At 41.5% G+C, this 20,270-nt stretch overlaps 1 long non-coding RNA gene across 2 annotated transcripts in view; it reads right to left on the bottom strand.

Moving 5' to 3' along the window:
• Window positions 1–9,288: 9,288 nt before the first annotated feature.
• LOC109260111 (uncharacterized) overlaps window positions 9,289–20,270 on the bottom strand; it is a 49,753-nt gene continuing 38,771 nt past the window's right edge. For both annotated transcript variants that reach the window (XR_002076873.2, XR_002076872.2), the window contains exons 2-3: window positions 15,697–15,864; window positions 9,289–9,723 (exon numbers count right to left, since the gene is read on the bottom strand). This is a non-coding gene — a long non-coding RNA (uncharacterized LOC109260111). The remainder of the gene's footprint in view (window positions 9,724–15,696; window positions 15,865–20,270) is intronic.

Below are 20,270 nucleotides of genomic sequence, written 5' to 3' on the forward strand. Positions count from 1 at the left end.
GTGGGGCGGGGGAGAAAGAGGAGAGAAAAAGAGAGACCAAGAATCGGACAGATAAGTTTTGCGAGTTTTCCCCAGGATAACTTCTACCCTAGACGCACAGTCCAAAATGACATTTTTTAAAATCTGATTGTTAGATGCTGCCAATTGAGCTAAAATTGTATATTTTAAATTTATGCCAGATTGGAAATTCAGTTAGCTATATTTAGTTTCCTTCCTTTTTTTTTTTTTTTTTTTTTTTTAACAAAAATGAAAGACCCAGGTGATTTTTTTCTACCTACTCAGTCCTAAGACTAAATCCTGGTATGTGATCATTTCATGGGCCATTTGCCTATCTGGAATACTTAGAAAATGTGCCTGATAAGGTAAAGCTCCCCTCTCCTGACCCAGGCAACCAAGACCTCCCTTGATCAACACAGTGAAATGGGTGATATTTCATCATCCCCAAGGCTCTTTTGATGTACAGGAATAAAATACATAGATGACGTTCATCACCAGTCTCTCAATGGGGAGAGGGACATCAGTGTCACTGTTCTGAATATTTATTTGTGTCCTGTATTAGTCCTTGGGAAACTTGAAGAGCTTTTCAGCAAGAACCTGTACAATAATATTATGACATAATATAAATTAGAATAAGGAATCAACAGCAGGGATAAAATAAACAAAAATAGAAAATCAAGCCTAAGGAAAGCCCAAGGCAGCTAATAGAGAGGCTAGAGTGTGCCTCAAATTCAGCTACAGAGAGTAGTTTCCAGGAAACCAGAGAAGCAACCCAGGAGCCAGGGCCCATGAGGCCAACCTCAAGCCTTGAGAGGAGGAAACAGCAGGAGCCACTGGAATCAAAAATGGGATTGCAGGGCGAGGCTGAAGATCTTGCAAGTCTGGACTGGGGACAGCCAGTGGGCCAGAAATATCCAACTTTATTTCCATTATTTCAACCCAACCCCACCCACCTCTCCATCTAGTATGGCCCCAGGGAAACACAGATCACTAGTTTCCAAAGACCCAGTGTGTAAATAGTCCGACATGCTGGTTAAGGGTGCTTCCAGATGCTTTTAAGATCAGATGAATAAGTGGTAAAGTAAGCATCTGTTGAATACCTGCCACAAAGGCAGGAATTTTCTCAAGAGACATGGTCTACTCTAGCATGGCAACAAGTAAATGCTAAGGTTGTGGCATTCTATACCATGGATCTTGGCTCTGATGCTCTTGGCATGGACTCTAGTTAAAACAGGTGTTACCAATCATTCAGCAAGGTCAAAAAAAAAAAAAAATCTCAGAAATGCTGTCATGCGCAAAAGCTTCCCAGTGAACCTGCCTGGATAAATTAGCTGCACAACGTGCCCCTAGAGGAACTACACGAATTAGCCTGCAGCAGTCGTTACTAGATACAGAGCAATAAATTTTGGAGGACATCTGCCAAAAGAATAATTATCATTTTAGAATAGTTAATGTCAAATGGCTCTTAAAAAGAGAAAAACAATTAGCTAGCAGGACCACCTGTTTGTGGCAGACCCCCTCCTGGTTCCTTACAAGAGGGCACAGATCAGTAAACTGGAAGGTTTGCATGTTTGTATTATCCTATTATCTATAGCCAGGTATCCAGGTGATTGCACAAAAGTTTCAAATCATTGAAATATAATTTTGCACATAGGTGAAAAGTGACAAACTAAACAATCCCAAATTATTATCTAATTTCTTAACAATCCATTCTGGCTAACCCTGCTTCTTCCAGAAGTATGAATATACAGTGTACCAGGCTTCCCATCACATCCAAATTAATATTGTAATAGGTTTTTTTAAGATGGATAGCTCCCATACTGAGTTGCAGTAAGTTTTGTGTTTTTTTTATCTTTTCTTTTCCTAAATTTTATTTAAATCCAAGTTCGTTAACATACAGTGTAATAATGGTTTCAGGAGTAGAATTTAGTGATTCATCACTTACCTATAACACCCAGTGCTCATCGCAACAAGTGCCCTCCTAGTGCCCATCACCCATGTAGCCCAACACCCCACCCACCTTCCCTCTAGCAACCCTCAGTTTGTTCTCTGTTTTTAAACTTTTTAAAAATGTTTTATTTAGTTTTTGAGAGAGAGAGAGAGAGAAAGAGAGAGTGCACATGGGGGAGAGACAGAGAGAGAGTGGAACAGAGGATCCAAAGGGGGTGGGGAGGCTCGGCACTGACAGGCTGATAGCAGCCTGATGCAGGGCTCAAACTCACAAACCATGAGAGCATGAGCTAAACCAAAGTCGGACACTCAACCAACTGAGCTACCCAGGCGCCCCTGTTCTCCCTATTTAAGATCTCTTAAGGTTTGCCTCCCTCTCTGTTTTTGTCTTATTTTATTGTAATAGTTTTTGAGTGACTTGGCCCCTCCAATTACCTTTTCTGATTCAAAAGTATGAGGAAGGAATCCCATGGGTGTCTATTCTCCAGCGTCCTTGTCCATTATTTCCTATGATAAGCAGAATGGCTCCCCCAAAGACATCCACATCCTAACCTGCAGAACCTGTGAATATGTTAGGTTACACAGTAAGGAGGAATTAAGGTTGGAGTTGGAATTAAGTTGCTAATTAACTGACCTTGAGAGGGGAGGATGACCCTAGATTATTGTAGTGAGCCCAATGGAATCACAGGGTCTGTAAAAGTGGAAGAGGGAGACAGTCAGAACTAGGAAAATGGCATCATGAGAAAGATTCAACCAGCCTTTGCATGCTTTGAAGATAGAAGGGGGGCAAGAACCAAGGAATGCAGACAGTATCTAGAATCTGGAAAAAGCAAGAAAGCAGAGTCTCCCTTAGTGTCTTCAGGAAGGAACCCAGCCCTACAGTCACCTTAATTTTAGCCCAGTGAGACCCATTTTGGATTTTTGACTGTGAGATGGTAAATTTGCTACTTTACTAGTATTTTATTTCTCCCCAGCTGCAACTCCTACACAACCCCAAAATTCACCTCTCTCTTTCTTCCCAGACTTAACTGATTCTTCAACCTTGAAAACACCAATTGGAATCATCTGGGAGCTTTCAAAATACTGAATCCTGGGACTCACACCAGAAATTCTGATTTAATTGATCTGGGGACAGCCCAGGTCAGGAATTTTTTAAACTCCCCACATGATTCTAATGTGCAGGTGAGTTTGAGAACCATTGTCATAAAGGGTGTGACATATGTTCTCATTAACCCCTCTGTGTCTCTGCAGTTTTTGGTCTCATATTCTTCAGACCACACTGCTTCTTATTAGAATCAAAAGCAGCTAAAAAACAATAAAAGATATAAACTAACATGTCATTTTTGACAGACTTCTCTCCAGAATAAGTAGGGAACATAACCAGCAGTAGTGGAGAAGCCACACCTGAACTTTGCTTGCTCCTCATGTAAAGTATGGGCATAGGAATAGTGGTCTCCTAAACCCGTATATATAGAGATCAGATTGTACGTGCAAAGAACAGAATCCATCGTAGCTGTGCTAAGTAGGAAAAATACTTATTACAGGCCACTGTAAAGGCTTACTGAATCATTGGGAAAGCTGAAGATATAGCCTCCAACTCAAGCTTTCAGGAACAAAAAGCCACAATGCAGAAACAAGTCACCAGAGGAGTTTCTGCCTCTGATGCAGGAAGCAGCTGGCTCCAGAGCCACGCTGCACTGCTGTGATCAGGAAGCTGCTACAATGGGAAGGCTGCCACATCAGAAAGTTGTATCATGCCTACATACATACCAGCAAAAGGGAGGAGCCAACGCTCTGCCTCTTAGTACTCAAACCAGCTAGGTTACTAGACACTGGTACCTATCTTGAAGCTGCCACAGAAAAAAATAAATCCCCCCCGCTCCCCACCCCATGACTCTGCTTTTCAGAAAAAAGCAAGAACAGCAGAGTATAGCCTCCACTCCACTTCCACCTTCCAAATCTTACCCAAGTGTGTTTGATTGGCCCAGCCTAAATGACACCCAAAATGTTAGCTGCAAGAGAGTCAACAAGTATTTTACTTTCTAACTTGTGCAGATCATGAAAGTTCACAGAACAAATCCTGAACGGATATTGAGCACCGATCCACCATAAATGCCATAGACTGTTCCTCCGGCTCGTCAACATCCATCCATACTTACATTCTCTCCATATTTAAACTTCCAAACAATAATAACATAACTGTCCCTGTACTTAAAAAAACATGTACTCACCTCCCCTCAAAAGAAACTCAAAGTTCCATGAGTCTGCATCTATCTTTGAGTGATATTCATTCCTTCTCTAGTTCAGTTTCAATTCTACCAGGGTATTTATTATATATAAATTCACTTATAAAATTAACCACTATCAGTAGACCATATGTAAAGTTGTGATGAAAGGGATAAGGGAGGAAGAGAAATGGTTGATTATATAAAATATACATGTCAGAGCAAGGAAGAAATCGTTGGTGGTTATGATAGTTCCAGTTTCAGGTGCAAGTCTATAGTTGGTATTTACAACTCTTGTCCTCCACAGCCTATTGTAGGTTACTTTTGTCCTCAGTCAGCATCACGGCTGGGCCAACTTATTTAGCTGATGGAGTCACCCGGATCTTTATTCCTAGTGAATCTGAACACTAGGGGATCCTGATTATATTCAATTTCTGTAGTCTTCCATTAAAGGTATATATTTAAGATACACATTAAAAATATAATTTAAGGGGCGCCTGGGTGGCGCAGTCGGTTAAGCGTCCGACTTCAGCCAGGTCACGATCTCACGGTCCGTGAGTTCGAGCCCCGTGTCAGGCTCTGGGCTGATGGCTCAGAGCCTGGAGCCTGTTTCCGATTCTGTGTCTCCCTCTCTCTCTGTCCCTCCCCCGTTCATGCTCTGTCTCTCTCTGTCCCAAAAATAAATAAACGTTGAAAAAAAAAAAATTAAAAAAAAAAAAATATATATATATATAATTTAATATAACTTTTACCACTGGGCACAGCACTACTATGAAATGCCCCAGAGAATCCCCTCCATTCCAAAAATACTTCTCCCTGCTCCCATTGTATAATGGCAATCCTATTTCCTCTTGACAACGGGGCTCAATCACCCAGCTGACCTAATGATGACCCCTCTTCTGTCTGTTGGTTCATTTGCATGAGGTGCCCAAATGGTGACTGGCAATCTCAAATTTCAGTTTAATGGTATGAACTGATATCATGTGCCTCCTGGTATTTTCACTGAGGACCCGATATTAGTTACATGATATTCCTGCCAAAAAATGCATAACCTGAATCTAATTATGAGGAAACACTGTCAGATCGTGGAAAGAGGCTTACAGATATCCACAAAATAGGTCACTGTGTCCAAATTATTTCTTAGCAACTAATCCTCAAAACACACCCTATCCTGAACATGAAGATATGTGTGACCATCCTAACAGTTCCATTCACATACCTCTTCTTCAGTCCTTGACATCAGTCCCCCTTTGTTTTTCCCTCTGTATGTCTAACCATCTAGCTATTCCAGTGCCCATTAACCATCACCAGTGATTCAGCCTGGACCTCTGAACATCTTTACTTTCAGGTAATATTGACAAGTTCTTCCCACTAAGAGATTGTTCTTTCCCTACTGTCCTTCAAAATTACCACCGAGTGGGGCTATCATGCTACAGAAGCTGACTTCCAGCTGATACAAGTGTGTCATGTGTAACACATCTATAAACCAGGCTTGATTTTTTTTTTTTTTTACCCAGTTAACACATTCATTGGGCCCACACCCAAGGATCTATAGGTAATGATTAAGGGAGAGGACAATGCAACAATAGGCGATACCCTGGGAGTGTGAGCCCTTTGTTCAGGCAATGTACCTGTGCCTTCAAGACCACTTAATGATGAAGTGTTGAAGAATGAAGAATGAGAAGACCCATTCTTATAGCTTGATTAATCAGATAACACCAAGCCCATGGACAGCTCAGGTCACATGGTCACTTGGTATTCCATGAAAAACAAGCCAGGCCTATTTCCCAAAGGGAGTATTTTTTATTAGGTATGTCAAGTGGGATCCTGACAGACCAGTCATCTATTCCATTCCTGGAAACATCATGATCCTTAACTACTCATGATCAATCAACTACCCAATTAACTATTCCAGCTCTCTTACCAGAAGCAGCTTCCACCTTGAATCGTGCATTTAACTATTGCTACTTGTCTTCTGCCACTCCAGGATCTCAACAAGCCCACTGCAATCAAAATTCCCATTTCAATAGCAGCATCTCTCACCTTTACCCCTGCCCTGACCTAGAGAGGATTACACTGCAATATTTGCCAAGGATATATTTCTCACAATTTTGTTTCTCAGTGCATTGGTGAAAAGAGCATCCTCTGGACCTCTTTAGTTAGTTACTGGGTCATACGTCATATGTGAAATACCTACTTCAATAGTTCTTTCTCTCAGGATTCCTCCCCCTACATTATACCATGGATTTTTGACGCCTGAATTTCCTTCCATGTAGGCCACCTTTGAGTCCCATTTCCAGTCATTCAGCCAGGCCAAGAGTTACAACCATTACCGGTTGCACCAACTAGAACAATGAGTCCAGAATCTTTGGGAAATGCACCCACACCAACAAATTAAGCCAGATTTAAAATTAAGTTTCTTCCTCTCTGGCCTAGATTCTCATAATGCATTCCCACACCTGTTCCCTAGGTTTTTGCCTATATAAATGAGCAAAATCTTGCAATTCCTCAGTTGTGTAAACCTTTGCTTCATAAGATAGACATTGTACTTGTCTTTCTGGGGACATGCTGGTTTCTGACTCTGCTTACAGATCTGGAACAACGAGTGGTGGGAAATAGGGGCAGGAAGAAAACTGAAATCCCCTAGCAAGGAACTTATCTCAGTAAGGTCATTACAGAGTCCCTAAGCAAGCCCTGACCAGCCTTATCAAACAGAGAAGGAAAAGATGCTTTTATGGCAATGAGGTTCAATGGAGTTTTGGGGAACTTGGTACTCAGGTTCAACTGAACCCACTTCTCAGGGTCCCACTCTTTCCCAATCAATACCTAAAGTTTTACATAAAAGAACTAGTGGTTCTATGAGTTTAGATTATCTTTTAATCATCAGCCCACAGGATAAAATGGCATTTGATGTTAGAATGCATCAGCTCTGCAGCTACATGAAATAAATGGTTTTTCTAGAAAGTTGTGGAAGCTCCTTAGTCCTCTGAAATGTCTCATGACAATAACCTTAAAATCCTGATCATATCATTTTCTTTCTTGAAGTTCTCCGATGTAATTATAAACAGCCACCCAACTCCACAGATCTTGTATTCCTTATTCTCACCATGGTGGTCAGCCGGCATTCTACCAAAGTCTTTGCTTTCACTGGGCGCTTCATTCTAAGTGACCAATATTTGAAGAAACTACTTCACCTCTACGTGTCACATACTGCTAGTATTCCATATTCTTTTTTTTTTTTTTTAATAAGGACTGCTATTTAAAATTTTTTTTTTAACGTTTATTTATTTTTGAGACAGAGAGAGACAGAGCATGAACGGGGGAGGGTCAGAGAGAGGGAGGCACAGAATCTGAAACAGGCTCCAGGCTCTGAGCTGTCAGCACAGAGCCCGACGCGGGGCTTGAACTCACGGACCGCGAGATCATGACCTGAGCCGAAGTCGGACGCTTAACCGACTGAGCCACCCAGGCGCCCCGCTAGTATTCCATATTCTAATGCTAACATAATCATTGCTACTTTCAAATCAAACCCAATCAAATGAAAAAAAATCCAAATTTCCAATTTTTTAAGAGTCTGTTGCCTATAACCCTCCTGGTACCAATCACAGTCATGGACAGGGTTCAATTCCAGGGAACATAAGCAATTCTAGCAAGAAAATGAAGAATGAAAAAACTTATTATAGGGCATTAGAAAGCTTACTGAATCAGGGCGCCTGGGTGGCTCAGTTGGTTAAGTGTCCAACTCTTGATTTTGGCTTAGGTCATGATCTTGGGATTTGTGAATTTGAGCCCTGCATTGGGCTCTGCATTGATAGTGAGGAGCCTGCTTGGGATTCTCTCTCTCCCTCTCTCTCTGCCCCTCCCCCACTCATATTCTCTCTCTCTCTCTCTCTCTCTCTCTCTCTCTCTCTCTCAGAATAAATACATAAGCTTTAAAAAGAAATAATTTTAAAAAAATTTTTAAAGCTTACTGCATCATTAGGAGAGTCAAGGATTTAGGTTGACATTTCAGAAATGGCTCCCCAAACTACATGGTAGATCTGGGTCACCAGGGGAGCTCTTGGTTCTCCCAAGATTAGGAAACTGCCACCTCTTAAACGTTACGACTACCAAAGTCCGGAAGCCATCACAGTGGAGCAGCCCTCATGGACAGGAAGCTGACACCACACCAAACCAGACATGCTTTAATCCTCACTTGCAAATGAGCTTTCTGTGACTGTCTCCTGAAATTCACACACTTCTGCTAATGCTGCTGCAGAAAATTCAAGTGCCTTAGGGCGCCTGGTGGCTCAGTCTGTTAAGTGTCCGACTTCGGTTCAGGTCATGATCTCACGGTTCTTGAGTTCAAGCCCCACATTGGGCTCTGTGCTGACAACTCAGAGCCTGGAGCCCGCTTTGGATTCTGTGTCTCCCTCTCCCTCTGCCCCTCACCCACTCTCACTCTCTCTCTCCCTCTCAAAAACAAATAAACATTAAAAAAAAGAGAGAGGGAGAGAGAGGCGCCTGGGTGGTTCAGTCGGTTAAGTTTCCGACTTTGGCTCAGGTCATGATCTTACAACTGGAGGGTTCAAGCCCCACATCGGGCTCTGTGCTGACAGCTCAGAACCTGGAGCCTGCTTTGGATTCTGTGTCTCCCTCTCTCTCTGCCGCTCCCCTGCTCACACTCTCTCTCTCAAAAATAAATAAACAACTAAAAAATTTTTTTAAAAAAAGAAAATCCTAATGCCTCTATGACCAAACTTTTTAAAGAAAACACAGAAGCAGTGAAAGCATGGCCTCTGCCTCATTTCTACCTTCTAAACATCCAGAGCCCTGAGGGTAGGGTAGTCTGGAAAATGTGGTGTTTGGCTCTTCAGCCACTACAGTACAAGAAGGCATATTAGAAGGCGGGTGGCGTAGACAATAGGAGCAGATCTAGCAAACCCATCACAAACCCCAAATACTAAGTTCTAGTCTTAAGCTCTGACAAAGAACTTTTGTAGCTGTAACTCTGTTTGCAACCAGTGGGTCCACTACTTACATTTCTTTATATTCCCCACATACCTATTTTTTAATTCCTCAACAGTTATAAATAAATTGTAAGTTCCAATTGATTGAATGACTGGTTTAGAATATGTTATAACAGAGAAAAGCATTTATTTTTCTTTTTCTGACTCATTTCTAGAAATCACTGGGCAATGTCTCCTCCACACAGCTGCAGCACAAAATATTTGCTGTTTACCTTGATGAGATACCAGAAGGTCTTCTGAATCATCTGAGTAACAATAAATTATATTTGGCAGCATTGTAGATGAAGTACGTTGTACAGTATACTCATTTCTGGAAACCGACATGGCAAACCAATATACCCCTTTTTTTCCATTCACTTCAGAAAACAGAGAGTTTACTGTCTCAAGGAAAGACACACTTTCATGGCCTCTTGAAGTCAATAATGTGACTTACAGAAGAATCCCAGTAGAGATGAGCAGTCTGTCTTCTCCAAGATATCCCCTTTCTTATCGTGCATTCAGTTGTCTTGAAACTCCCAAAGTCTCTAGAGTAATTGTTTTGCCTGAAACAGAGAACATCTTTGTGAGTGTTTCTCAGAGGAACAACTGACCCAGAGAACTATAGGCCCTTCCTTCAAATTCTATTCTCAGCAGAGTACTGGTTTTGGGTATATAAATACCCAATTCATTCATTGTGCCTAGTATTGGCCAGAACCCAAACCTTGCACAGCCCCTTGGCCTGCTCAGATTTTGGGAGGGCAAAGGTCATCCTGTCCATCATCCTGTTTTCAGTCAGGACTATGCAAAATTAATCCCAACCTACAAGAAACTGACTGTAACCTGGGAATGACATAAAATAGCCATTTTCTTCTCTGGTCTCCTGTGTTACTTCCTAAGGCACTGATTGAAAGAAAACAAGTAGCTAATGAAAGGTGAAAAGATTCCACTTCAGAAGCACCAAGAAGACCTTGACAAAACTCGTATGGGCCCTCAAAATGATTTTTCAATGATTACTGTGTTTTACTCAAAAAGTTAAGGATTTGGGAGACAGCCCACAGCAAGCAATGTAGAACACATTGACTTGAGCAGACCAGATCTCTCTCTCTCTGCAAACAAAGAGGGAAAGAAAGAAAATGAAGATAATTATCGTAGTAATTCAATAGCCCCCTTTCCTCCTGAAATGCTAAAATCCTTGCCTCAAACTTTGGTGGAGACTGATTACAGCTTAGTAGCTGCTCTGGTCATGGACCTTAAGAGCATTCTTCAGAGTGGAACGGTCTTCCATTCCACATCCCCGCTGCAAACTTCGTGCTCCTCAGCAATACAGGATAATACCCTTCACTTTCTTTTGACAGTCAGACCCAAACTTTCCTGTCTAACCCTAAATTCTCAAGGCTTTTCTATCAAGGAATGCTAGGTGCCCCCTGGAGGAACTGGCCAGGATGGAGGATAATGGCCCCAAAAGAAGGTGTTTACTATGCCTTTATTATTATTTTTTTAATGTTTATTTATTTTTGAGAGAGACAGAGACAGAATGTGAGTGGGTCAGGGGCAGAGAGAGAGGGAGACACAGAAGCAGAGGCAGGCTCCAGGCTCTGAGCTGTCAGCACAGAGCCTGACGCGGGGCTTGAACTCACAAGCCGCAAGATCATGACCTGAGCTGAAGTCAGACGCTCAACCGACTGAGCCACCCAGGCGCTACTATGTCTTTATTTTTAAAAGGAACCATGGGCAATTAAATGTCATTTATACTCCTTTTTAAGAAATCAAGGAAGGAGTAAGAACAACCTCTCAGGATATCTTTTTAGAATCCTGTCTGGCCCTCAAGGCAAGTCCAGCTGTGTCTTGTCCCTTTGTGGCATCTGCCTGTCATTGTCTTACAACTCCTTCCCCCAACGTGCACCAATGGAGGCTTCTGCCTATGCTTTGCCTACCAGACCTAATTTGTGCATTTCATTCTCCCTAATTGTCTTACCCCCGCCACACACACACACACATGATCCTCTATCACAACCCCAACATAGTCATAAAAGGCAATGACTTCAGAGCTAAATAGTGTGAGCTCTAATTGTGGCTCCACCATATACAAACTGTTGGGCAAGTTCTATTCCTTAATGTTCTAATCTGTAAAATGAAGTTAATAATAGCATCTACCACAAAAAGTTGCTTTTGAAGGTTAAGTTATGAATGCTATTCAAGTGATCAGAAAAAATGTCTGGCATAAGGTGGTACTCAATATATATATCAGCTCTTATTGTTATAGGATATGGCATCTAGATGGCATATTGAGTAATTACATTTCCTTCCTGTTCTAACAAACAGTAAAGTACTAGATGTTGGCTATGCCCACATCTCCATTCAGAGGAAAGTGGTCATGGATATTCTTTATTCTTTATTAAGATACTATCGCTGATGGTCACTGAACCAAAAATGAGTGACCAGGACTGAGGCAACCACATGTCCATAAGATAAACATGAGCAAGACATTGCCAAGGAGACAACTTGACCTAAGAAGCTACCTAATCGGAGCACTCCACATTGAGTGGTGACAACCCAGCCCGATCAGAATTTCTCTCTTGGAAAGTTGGAATATAAAAGCACACAAGGAAGAAAACAATAGAGGCCTGTTTGAAAGACATCGAAAAAATGGCCAGATCACTAGTAGGGCAGCCATATTCTGAACGGCAATTATTCACTGAGTTATTCATGAAGCCAGAAGAACTTTAAGCCTGGGAAGCAGAGGATCCAGTGATGGCACAGGTGGTGAGATAACTTCCCACATTCTTTTTTCACTTCATTCACACACTTAGCATATGCAACTTTCATCAACCAAAAGAAAAAGTCCCAAATGTACAAGTGAAAAATATCCAAACTGTTAACACAGGATTAACTAATACCAGCTACTTTTAAGTACAGCTGTATAAATTCAAAAAAGCTATCCTGTATGTATATACAAAATTGTTTATACACAAGTCTATACATAGGGTCTATACGTTTATTTCCTCAGAACCCTTAGGTGCCACCTCTTGGTGAAGACACCAACACTTCATTCACATATTTTACGAAAAAAGAAAGACTATTTCCAGGACTGACAACACTGTGCATATTGTATTCAGATCATGTAGGCTCCATTCAATTGATTAGGATCTTTCTGGTGCATCTTTGTGTTAAAACCTATCTCTTAAGTGGTGATTTTCAACCTTCAGTGTTAATAGAAACCTGTAAAGTTTGTTAAAATGTAGACTCATGGGCCCCTTCCCTAGAGATTCTGATTCAGTAGAACTGGAGTGGAGCCTCAGACAGGGAGGGTCACTATTTGTGACCTCACAGGTTATTCACAGTACTCCTCCAGGAACACATTCATACTGACGACAATGCGAATGCTTCCTGAGAGTTGTGCAGTGCACAACCTGCCCACCTAAATGTGGTGGCTATGAATAGTCCTCATGTAAGTGGCTCTAAGTTCACACTAAGAAATATGGAGAGTGACTTAGATATGTGCCTTTTTTGCCATCTCAAAGAATCCAACAAATACGAGTTCCCTGCTGATCCACCGAGTTCCTAGTTACTATTCATGCTTACAAGGTGTCTACAGTTGGGCAGGACTAAAGCAGAGAGGGAAAAGGATAGGCAGAAAAAGGACCAGTGCATTTGTGTTTCATTATAAGCTTCAACAAGAGGCTTGAAGTCTAGTCTAAATATATGTCCCTTCTGAGTGCTACTGCTGTGAAGCAATTGGAATGAAAGCAAATACAAAGAGCACAGAATGAATTGCTGGTGAAAACCCTACAACACCCTGAGGCACTGGCATTGCGCTCCCACCTCCCTGCCCCTCATTATAGACGTTGCTTTCAAAGCCCCATTAATTGGTGAGGGTCCCAATATACTTAAGGAGTAGAAAGATGCACAAGCCCCTGAAAAAAATCATTGTGCTTCTAGAGAAGGGATTTTTTAAATTTTTTATTCAAGTTCCAATTAGTTAACATACGGCGTAATATTAGTTTCAGGTGTACAATATAGTGATTCAACACTTCCATACATCACCTGTGCACTCCTTCATCCCCATCACCTAGTTAATCCATTCCCCCCCTCCCCTCTGGTAACCATCAGTTTGTTCTCTATAGTTAAGAATCTGTTTCTTGGTTTGCCTCTCTTTTTCCCCCTTTGCTCATTTGTATTGTTTCTTAAATCCCATACAAAAGTGAAACCATGTGGCATTTTTTTTGACGAACTTATTTTGCGCAGCATAATATTCTCTAGCTCCACCCATCTCGTTGTAAATGGCAAGAGTTCATTATTTTGTATGGGTAAATAATATCCCATTGTGTATATATACCACCTGTTCTTTTTTTTAATTTTTTTTAAGTTTATTTATTTTCAAGAGACACCGGGAGTGTGGGGGAGGGGCAGAGAGAGAGAGGGGAAAAAGGATCTGAAGCGGGCTCTGTGCTGACAGCAGACAGCCCAATGCAGGGCCTGAACTCACAAACCATGAGATCATGACCTGAGCTGAAGTTGGATGCTTAACGGACCAAGCCACCCAGTTGCTTTTCTTTCTCCATTCATCCATCTATGGGCACTTGGGCTGTTTCCATAATTTGGCTATTGTAAGTAATGGTGCTATAAACATCAGAGTCATGTATCCCTTTGAATTAGTATTTTTGTATTCTTTGGATAAACACCTAGTAGTGTGATTGTTGGATTGTAGAGGAGTTCTGTTTTTAACTTTTTGAGGAAACTCCATACTGTTTTACACAGTGGCTGCACCAGTTTGCATTCCCACCAACCATGCAAGAGGCTTCCTTTTCCTCCATATTCTCACCAACACCTGTTGTTTCTTGTGTTGCTGATTTTACCCATTCTGACAGGTGTGAGGTGATATCTCATTGTAGTTTTGATGATAAGTGATGTGGAGCATCTTTTCATGTGTCTGTCTTCTTTGGAGAAATGTCTATTCATGTCTTCTGCCCATTTTTTTAATTGGATTATTTGTTTTTTGGGTGTTGAGTTTTATAAATTCTTTGTCTATTTTGAACACTAACCCTTTATCAGATATGTCATTTGACAATAACTTCTCCCATTCCATAGGTTGCCTTTTAGTTTTGTTGATTGTTTCCTTTGCTGTGCAGAAGCTTTTTATTTTAATGTAGTCCCAATAGTTTATTTTTGCTTTTGTTCCCTTGCCTCAGGAGAAATATCTAGAAAGAAGTTGCTATAGCTGCTGTCAAAGAAGTTACTGCCTGTGTTCACTAGAGAAAGGATTTATCATCTTGTATCAAGTGAGTTCAAGTCAACAGGTTTTTGCTGAGCACAGTTAGGTGCTGATGGAATTAAAAAAAAAAAATTAGAAGACTCCATCCGAAGCCACCCAAGGAGAGAAGTGTCTCTTGTGAAGAAGAGGGACACAACTAAAACATGTAAAGAAACTGGAGGACAAGGAAGAAAATATGTCATCAAGTACAAAGTTAATGAGGCGGTACCTGAATTAGAGCTCAGGAAACCAAGAGACAAGTGAGGCTGTGCAGTGCCACATGGAGGCACTTGAAGAATATTCTAGCAGCTACTTTTGTAAACAGTAGAGGTGTCTGAGGTTTGAAAGGAGAAACACACTTGGTCATTTTTCTGTCAGTCGGCATTTCCTTTGATCCCAGTATTGGACTTGGTCACATTCACATGCTCTGGACCCTAACATTTTACTCTGATTTTCCCGAGTGCACCTCACTTCTGCCACACACATGCCTCGACTTCTCAGACACTGGGCTAGGACACTAACGGGAACCACCCAGCACTTGTGCGAAACTGGTGAAGCGAGGGAGATGACACCTGGGGCAATCCTTGACATGTCAGGGCTGAGAACTTGCGGGTGCCTGTCCCACTTGTGTCCCTTGAGTGGACAGTTCTGAGAGGCATTTTTCATGGCTCTCAGTCCCAGAAGGAACAGGCCCCAGTTTCTCACAGCAGTGACCAAACTTGATAACAAACTCTTTACCAACTGGCTTTGCCGCTTGTCTTGTTTTCCTTCTTCCCCATCCCCCACTCCCATTCGCTGACCTCATTTCCCAAACCACCTGCATACAAACCCTTGTCTTATGCCCTATTTCTGATAGGAACCCTGGTATAAACAATCTCCTAGAGAGATAACGGTTTCTGGTTCCTGATATTTTATGCTCAATTGGCAGGGAACTCTGACACAGGCCTTCTCCCTCAAGCACACTCATCTCAGGAAGGTTCAAACCAAAATGTACTGTGTGCTTCATCTGAGGTTTTGCCAAAGGCAAGATTATAATTCCCAAAGGCCCAGGATATGAGGACGAGGAGCAGAAGGGAGTATTTTATATTTCCCAAGTCCCCGTTATGTGCCACTACTGTGCTATATGTTTGTATCTTATCAACTGTTACATAAACCTGATGAGGTGGGTAGAATCCCTTTTTTTTTTTTTTTGTAAGAAATGAGGAAACTGCTCAGCAAGCAAGAAGTGACAGAATCAGGATTTGAATTCAAGTCTGACTGTCAAGTCCATATTTTGCCCACTTACCTGATGTTTTCTCCCACGTACTAATTCATGCCTGGGGTTAGGTGCCTGTTTCTCAACAGCGTCAGGGGTCTTCATCTTTCAGTTTTGTCAGTTTGGGAACTCGAAATCAGTGATCTGCAGCAATTAGGTGGCATTTTAATCTCTCCAGGTTGTGGCATAGAGTTGTCCCTTTAAGCAAGAGAGAAAGTTCAGAACATAGAAAGCTGCTTATGTCTGTATGCTACACCCAGGAATTTAAAGCCAGCTTCAGTTTGGCTCTGAGAAATGCAAGGCACCTGTCTGGCCAGTAATGAACACAGAACGTGAGTCAGACCTATCATGGCTCGGGGCTCAATGCTGAGCACACAGTAGGTACACAAGAAACATTTGCCAAACTACCCGTGAGCTCTGAGAGCCAAGGCTCCGCTTCCCTCCAAGTGCCTGCCAAAAGTAAATTGTTGGGGGCCACATAATACACCTCTATGCTCTCTACACCGAGCCCTACTTGTACCTTTTACATGCCAGACCCCAGAATAACAGAGGTCTAAACACATTTACGGAAGTCACACAGTAGCATTTTGAGACTGAGAACCGCCGGCCTCCTTTGTGATCACATAGCTTCTTAACCCACAGCTCTTTGAGCTGCCACTGTTTATATTGCTCATACAGGATTAACTAGATCCCCACTGCTTTGTGTCATCCTCTGTGCTCTTCCTGTTTTTGTGTTTATTTACTAATTGGCTGGCTCTAGTTGTTTCCTATTGATTTACAATTCAACTCAGAAAAAGTGATTCAAGTGTAGAGTATTGAAGGCTTGGATCTATATTCTTACACAGCTTCTTTGGTCAGAGACCATGTCGTCTCTGGGAATATCCACTCACCTAGCATTTCCCAACCTTGGTGAAGAAGAGATCAGAATCATTAAACCTCCCAGAGTAGACAATGCCACATTCATTCATTCACTTATTGAGACAGAATACATTATTTGTACACAAAGAAAAGTAGGGGGCATGTGGCTGGCTCAGTTGGTAGAGCACACAACTCCGTCTCTGGGTCATGAGTTCAAGCCTCACGCTGAGTGTGGAGTCTACTTAAAATACAATAAAAAAAATTTTTTTAAGTCTAAAAATAAAGACAAGTAGGGACTTTAATCCATTTTCTTGAGCACCAGGATGCCACAGAGTTAGGACTCTATGCAGTGTTTCTCAAACTGCAGTCCCTTCGACCAACTGCATCAGAATTCCCTGCCATGATTATAAATATAGATTCCTGGACTCTTTCTCAGACTTAATGTAACAGAATTTGGTTTTGGTTTTTTACCAGGTTATTATTAACCAGGAGATTCTCATCACACTAAAGTTTAAGACCCCCCCCCCCCCAAGATCTATGAGGACTTACATGCCCTACATGGCCAAACAAAGATTTCATTAGTGGACATCACCTATGCCTTGTCCAGTTCAGAGCCCTCAGGCAAGTTCTGGCACTGTATCACTTAATCTTCCTTCATTACATGAATTTAAGTCAATGAATTGGTAGGGGTGAAAAGAAACTGAGAAGAGAAGAAAAATCAAGGTACTACAATCCAAGAAATTCACTGATGAACTCAGGAGGAAATTGCCCCAAGAATAAACCATGACAGTTAAGTCACAGAAAACACATATTTCCAACTATTTCCCACATCTGTGTATGGCCTTCAATAACTTCCTGCAGGTATCCCCTTTTGGCTCCAAAACTGTAGTTATCCAACTTATACTCTGGAAGCAGGGAGGAGTTAACCCAATTGTCTAATTTCCATTGGGAATGCAGGAGAAATTTGGCTTTATCTCAAAGCTATGTGTTATAATAACACCATTTTACAATTTACAATTGCAAAGTAATTTATGGTTTCTGACATCTTTTAAGGATAATACCCCACTTAAACTTTGCATTGTTAGAAATACCCAAATTATAATGTATACACTAATAAGGTTAACAGCAAGCCAGGATTTGGTTGTCTCCTCAAGTAGTTTTTTATTTTTTTTATTTTTTTAAATGTTTATTTTTGAGAGAGAGAGAGAGAGAGAGAGAGAGAGAGAGAGAGAGGGAAAAGGGGAAGAGAGAGAGGGAGACAGAATCTGAAGCAAGCTCCAGCCTCAGAGCTGTCAGCACAGAGCCCACCTTGGGGCTCAAGCTTGTGAACCACGAGATCATGACCTGAGTTAAAGTCAGATGCTTAGCTGACTGAGCCACCCAGGTGACCCTCAAATAATTTCTTTTCAACACAATGAGGTCTTGAAAACAAGATGAGAAGACATTCTTCAGCAAGGATGGAGAAACATGCAAACTCTGACTCATAGACTGAGTTTCCCAAGACAACATCAATGTCCAGACATGTACTCAATGACAGAAAAAAAACAAAAAAACAAAAACCTGATGATTTGTCAGAATGAAAATTAGCTCCTCTGATTCAGTGGGTTTGAGTGTATAAATTTTGTAAAATCACCTGCTATAGATCAGATTCCAGGAGACCTATCATGTCTTAAATCATTTCCTGAATGTATTCAAATCTGCCTGTTGAAGAAAGGTTCACTCTCATGCATAATGTCTTTGACCACAAATAAAGTCTCTGCCATCTGTTTTCACACTAGGAAAACACTATTTGGATTCAGTGATGAAATAAAAAAAATCCTATTCACATAAATCCAAGTTTTGTTCTCTTACCCTGGGATCCCTCCTGCTGAAATTACAAGAAAAAGAACTTTGTTAATTAAAAAGATGAAGTGTGAACATGTGTTATTCAAGAATATTGATACCTCCACCTACATCTCCAAATTATTAACATTCACATGGCCCTTGGTTTTTGTTTGTTTATCGGCAACAAGAGCTTGTTTAAATCAGGGCTTCAGATACGTCATTTTATCAGGCACCAGCAATGTTTCAGAGGGTACATGGAGATGTCTTTCTTTTTGGAGCTCTTTATAGCTCTTTTAAACAAATATTCCAAGGATATTTATTGCCACTGAGTATCTTATTGAAATAGGAAAACATAGGTGGATTCGGTCACTAAAGAACTCCAGAGAATTTAAAACTGGTTAGACAAAGAAAATGTCATTATCATGGTTGATACAGATGGATACTGAATCCTTAAACTCCCCCTGTTGATGACTTTTGCTCTGGATTATGGAGGACATTGATCAAGGGTAGACATATAGTCTTCAATACAGCCTGGAGTTTCAGTATCACACTTCCAGTTCTACCCTGGGGAGCTAGTTTTGAGGACTTTTTTTTTTTCCTCCTTTAATACCAGACCTAGAATTAGAGCAGGCTCAATAGCCTGTTACTTGTCTATTTTCTCTCCAGCCCTCACTATGTTCCTGACTCTCACATCTTACCATGTCCCTCCAGAGAAGGAAGTAGGGGAATGTGTAAAATGTGAGGGAGCCCTTCCTCTGAACTATCCCCTAGGCTTCTTTTCCCTGGCCCCATCCACAGGAGGACCTCAGGCCTGGAGGTGCCTGGAACCTGACTTTCTATCATCCTAGAAAAGAGGGGATGAAGGGTGGTTCTGTTTATAATCTTTACACTTCTCTCAGCAAGAGCCCCACCTTCTAGCATGCTGGCCTCCTTTCCTTGAGTGTAACTAATCCACATCCGCATCCCTCCTTTCAGGGATAGAATACGGGGCAGTGGGAGGATGCTTCATCTCTGCAGCTTGGAAACATTATCAACCCAATATCTCAGGGCCACACAAGTCAGAGGTCCTTTCTGCCACCTCTTACTTCTGCCCATGACCCCATCATTCTCCCAGGGCAGAACATCCAGGCCATGCTCTTCCCTTTGTGTCCAAAATTAGTTCAGATGAATCCTTCACACCATCTCTTACATCTGTAGCTTTCCATATTCACTGCTTTGACTCTAATTCAGACTTTACTATTTGCATACCAGGATATATTAGAAGAGGCTCTTATCTTGTGTTCCTTGACTCATCCACCAATCACTCTCTGTTGTTTCAAAGGACTCTTCCTGAGAGTCATTGTTTTCATGTCATGATGGTGGTATAGGAAAATATTAAGGGGCATGGATACTGAGGTCAGTCTGTCTGGGCTCCAATCCTGAATCTGCTACTTATTAACTGTTACTTTGGGCAAGTTACTTAATCACTCTGTGCCACAACATCCTCCACCTGAAATAGGGATAATATATACATATCTCATAGGATTAATCTGAAGATGAAATGAATTAATATAGAAAAGGGTCTGGTATTTAATAAGCATCCAATAAGTGGTAGCTATTATTACTATTATTATGGAATATGGCTCATACTTCTTGGCCCAGCATCCGTTGGCCTACACAATCTCTACTCTGGAACTGTACTCTTAAAATGGTAGCTGCTATCTTGGAGCTCCCCATAGCTTCTAAAAGAAATTAGAAACCCACTTAAGGTGATAAGCATGATGGCCAATGAGCAAATATTTAATTCGAGCCAAGAGCCTAGAAGAAGTACAAAAAGCCGGGGAGGAGATGTGGTTTTCTTCCCTCTGCTGCTCCTGGGGACACATGCTATGCTCTGTGAAGCCAGAAGGAAAATTTGAGCTGATTATAATCTAATGAGGCTG

This window comes from Panthera pardus, unplaced genomic scaffold (genome assembly GCF_024362965.1).
Source record: "Panthera pardus isolate Hobbes unplaced genomic scaffold, ASM2436296v1 HiC_scaffold_2, whole genome shotgun sequence".
Lineage (NCBI taxonomy): Eukaryota > Metazoa > Chordata > Mammalia > Carnivora > Felidae > Panthera > Panthera pardus.